The 5,023-nt window shown below is 38.8% G+C and overlaps 1 non-coding gene across 1 annotated transcript; it reads right to left on the reverse strand.

Moving 5' to 3' along the window:
- Positions 1-4,498: 4,498 nt before the first annotated feature.
- Positions 4,499-4,573, reverse strand: Trnat-ugu (transfer RNA threonine (anticodon UGU)). The gene has a single exon. It is a non-coding gene; the product is annotated as a tRNA-Thr (tRNA).
- Between the last annotated feature and the right edge of the window lie 450 nt (positions 4,574-5,023).

Consider the following 5,023-nt stretch of genomic DNA (forward strand, 5'->3'; position numbering starts at 1 on the left):
CCGATGACTGTCGCATATGCCCTCAACCAGATAATTGTTGGAGACGTCTTAGACACACTGTCCAGTGAGTGCAGCGAGGTGGAGGTTCCCTGCTGTTTTGGGGTGGCATTATGTGGGGCTTCAGGATAATGAAATCGCTTGACGCGAGTGGCCAGCATCTTCTCCAGACATGAACCCTATCGAACATGCCTGGGATAGATTGAAAAGGGCTGTTTATGGACGACGTGACCAACCAACCACTCATAGAGATCTACGCTGAATCACCGTTGAGGAGTTGGACAATCTGGACCATCAGTGGCTTGATGAAATTCTGGATAGTATGCCACGACGAATACAGGCATGCATCAATGCAAGAGGACGTGCTGCAGGTATTAGAGTTACCCGTGTGTACAGCAATGTGGACCACCACCTCTGAAGGTCTAATTGCATGGTGGTACAACACGCAATGTGTGGTTTTCATGAGCAATATAAAGGGCGGAAATGACGTTTATGTTGATCTCTATTCCAAATTTCTGTACAGGTTCCAAAACTCTTGGAACCAAGGCAAAGCAAAACCTTTTTTGATGTGTGTATAATCGGGTCACTGTTTTATTTGTGACCATGTCGCAGCTTGTGAAAATAATGATAATTGCCTTTCTCCTCATTTTTCTCATTGGAGAATAAGGCCATGGTTATTTACATCTTACGCTCACTGGCAAATTTTGATAAATGGAAAGGGCTAACGACTATATGCTTGTCCTCCTCATCTAACTTGCTTTTTTTCTGATATTCTGGTATTCTGTACCTCAAATTTAAGTATGTCCTAGATGTTAATGTGCAACTTGATACCAACAAAGTTGTAACACTTATGAATGTCAAGGTACCTGATATATCGAGATGTCACTTTAAAGAAACTTCTAAAGAAACAGAGATTACTGCATAATAGGTGTAAAACTAAGCATAGGGTTATAGATAAAGGGATGCTGATTGACACGCATCTGGCTGTCAAGAGAGCAATGTGTGATGCCTTCAATGACATAGCAGAATATTGTAAAATGACATTTCACAAAATCCAAAGAAATTCTGGTCATCTGTAAAGGCTGTTGGTGGCAACAAAGCTAGTGTCCAGTCCACAGCAAATGAGACAGGAACTAAAATTGGGGGTAGCAAAGCAAAAGCTAAAATGCTTAACTCCATTTTCAAATGTTCCTTTACAAGGAAAACCCAAGAGAATTGCCCCAGTTTTATCCTTGTACAACTGAAAGGAGGAATAAGTAAGTATTAGTGTCATTTGTGTTGAGAAACAGCTGAAATGGTTAAAATTGAACAAAGCTCCACGTCATAATGGAATCCCTGTCAGATTCTATGCTGCATTTGCGGCTGAGTTAGCCCCTCTTCTACCTATAATCATCATATAGAGTTCTCAAACAAAAAACCATGCCCAGTTCTTTGTAAAAGGCACATGTCACACCCATCTACAAGAAGGTTAGTAGAAGTGATCCACAAAACTAACGGCCAACGTCCTTGCCATCAATTTGTTGTAGAATCTTAGAATATATCCTGAGTTCAAACCTAACGAGGTATCTTGAACAAAGTGATCTCCTCAGTGCCATCTAGCATGGATTTTGAAAACATTGATTGTGTGAAACACAACTTGCACTTTTGTCAAATGACGTACTGAGGGCTTTGGATCAAGGCAACCAGGTAGATGCTATGTTAGTTGATTTCCAAAAAGTATTTGACTCACTACCACACCTACACTTATTGTCAAGAGTATATCATATGGAGTGACAAGTGAAATTTGTCATCTCTTGGATGGAGAATCATTATCAAATATGGAAGTAAATTCGGGTGTACCTCAGGGAAATATGTTGGGACCCTTGCTATTCACATTGTATATTAAGAACCTTGCAGACAATACTAATAGTAAAATCAGCCTTTTTGCAGATGACACAGTCATCTATAATCAAGTGCTGTCTGAAAGAAGCTGCGTAAATATTCAGTCAGATCTTGATAAGACCTCAAAAGTACTGCAGACATTGATAACATGCCCTAAATATTCAGAGATTTAAAATTTTGCACTTTACAAAATGAAAAAACAAAGTATCCTATTACTATAATATCAATGAGTCATTGTGAGAATGGGCCAGCTCATACAAATACCTGGGCATAACACTTTGTAGGGGTAGAAATGAAATGATCATATAGGTTCAGACATGGGCAAATCAGGTGGTAGACTTCAGTTAATTGGTAGAATACTGGGAAGTGCAATCAGTGCCCCCTCAGTCACATGTGTGACCAGTTCTAAAATATTGCTCAAGTGTATGGGACCCATAACAGATAGGACTAACAGGGGATGAATGCTTACAGAGAACAGCAGCACAAATAGACACAGGTTTGTTTAATCCATGGCAGAGTGTCACAAAGATACTGAAGGAACTGAACTGGCAGACTCTTAAAGACAGACTTAAACTATGCTGAGAAAGTCTATTAACAAAGTTTTAAGAACCAGTTTTAAATGTTTACTCTAAGGATATGTGTATTGCTCATAGAGGGATTATGAGGAAAACCTTAGAATAATTATTGCACACACAGAGGCATTCATAAAATCATTCTTCCCACACTCCATACATGAATGAAACAGGAAGAAACCCTAATAGTTGGTACAATGGGATGTATCCTCTGCCATGCACCTCATGGTGGTTTGCAGAGTATAAATGCAGATCTTACAATGACTTTCACCAAACAGTTTCAAATCTCCATGAACATATTATAGGTATTCTAATATATCACAAGTCACATATATAATGTAATTGAACAGTGGAAAATTCAGGATGGAATGTAACAATATTATGAAGTAGAAAGTCACCAATCACCAAATAGTGGAGATTCTGTGTTGCAAACAAGCACAACAAAAAGACTGTCACTTTCCTTTTCATACTATAATATAATTATATAGATAAAAAAATCCACCCACCAAGCAGAGGCAGGAGAACACACGTATAAAAAAGGTTTACCTTATGCAGGCTTTCACAGACAAGGTTCCTTCTTCTGGCAGAAGGGCAGATGGGGAAGGAAGAGCGCTGAAGGGAAAGGAACTGGAGAGCTTTAGGAAAAAAGCAGAGTTTGGAAAACTTACCCAGAACCCCCAGTCAAGGGAGACTTCCTGGACGGGATGAATAGAAAAGACATTGTTGGTGACTGCCAACAATCATTGGAACCCATAATATTTCCTTTATTTTTACTTCATAGTTTAATTAAATTATAATCATTCCACGCTGCTCCACAATTTCATATTTGCAGAGCCCACTAAACAATTTTACTTTCATCTCTTGTCTCTGATTCCTCCATTAACCACCTTCTCCAATTACAAATACATAACAATAACTTCTTACATAACTTGCTATCATACATGACACAAAGGCCAGTAACCCACTGCTGCCTCAATATCAAATTTCTCCATTATACATCAACATAATCATCAGGAAACCCTAATATGTTTCCATAATCCTCTATTCTCACAATATATTCTCCTTACCTTACAGGTCACAACAAAATTTCATCAACAGCAATAAGCTCACCTTACAGACACATCATGGCAGCAGTATAATAATCACTTCCTCATAATCATATTACAGATAACAATTCCAGCAAAATCATCATTATATTCTCATAAACCAAAAAAAAAGCAAATTAATTTCTCATATAGTTGTTCTATGATGACACACCCACTAATAACTATTTCATTATTTGACTTATCACTATTGCTACAGCACACCAGTAGAAACCAAATTAATCATTTCCCCATCTTCAATAATGAACATAGTTCTGCAGCTTACACATGGTATAGCTAAATAAAAGAGAAAAACATGAAATACTTGAAAGCTCCAACATCACTAATCAGTTTCACCACAAAACATTCTTTTCTCCAATGCAATTAAAACATCATCATTTTGAAAATGATGATCAGAACTGACTAACTGTCTATGCATATTGATTGCAGCATTGACATTGTACAATGGATTTGCAAGTTAAAACTATAATGTTTTGTGTGAGAGTTAGTTACTGTTGCAAATATTTCAATACTCACAGTATCACAACAGACATGTAAACTATTGTTTCTAAAGTAGCAACAAAATTATTCTTGGTACAATGACCACATCAGGCTGTAACTGCCTGCAAAATTTAACAGAATTTCAGAAAAATATGTGACCTTGAAAATTTCAGGCACTTCCGTCCACACTGATCACTGCAAGTAATAGATTTCATCCAGCATTCAGAAAATAAATACAAGACTACTACTTTGTAAGGTTTAGGTAAAGTTTTCACTTTTACATCACACACAGATTTCATTTTATCATTTATGCCTTTTGCTTAAATTACCAAATCAGACTGCGAGTCACTTACATCATTATTTTCAACATATACACTCTTCTCATTGAATGAAATGATAATTAAATGGACACCCTAGCTGCAAACAGGCGTTGATGTACTTCATTGGGGACATGTTTAAAATGTGTGCCCCGACCGGGACTCGAACCCGGGATCTCCTGCTTACATGGCAGATGCTCTATCCATCTGAGCCACCGCGGGCACAGAGGATAGTGCGTCTGCAAGGACTTATCCCTTGCACGCTCCCCGTGAGATCCACATTCCCAACATGTCCACACCACTACATCCGTAGTGCGCCTAATAGATGTTTGCCCATCATACTCATTACTCGTGGCAGATTAATCTACCAAGTCCCGTACGAGTTTGGGCATAGCGTGTGCATTCGCACAAGAAGGTCAATGGCCGGGAAGCCATATTTTAACTATATACGCTGGTAGTATCTGTTCCCGAAAGAACAGTTACCGTGGATGACCATGCAGCTTTGCTAGAAATGAAATGATAATTAAATGGACACCCTAGGTGCAAACAGGCGTTGATGTGCTCTGTGCCCACGGTGGCTTAGATGGATAGAGCGTCTGCCATGTAAGCAGGAGATCCCGGGTTCGAGTCCCGGTTGGGGCACACATTTTCAACATGTCCCCAATGAAGTACA

This window comes from Schistocerca nitens, chromosome 5 (assembly GCF_023898315.1).
Source record: "Schistocerca nitens isolate TAMUIC-IGC-003100 chromosome 5, iqSchNite1.1, whole genome shotgun sequence".
Taxonomy (NCBI): Eukaryota; Metazoa; Arthropoda; class Insecta; order Orthoptera; family Acrididae; genus Schistocerca; species Schistocerca nitens.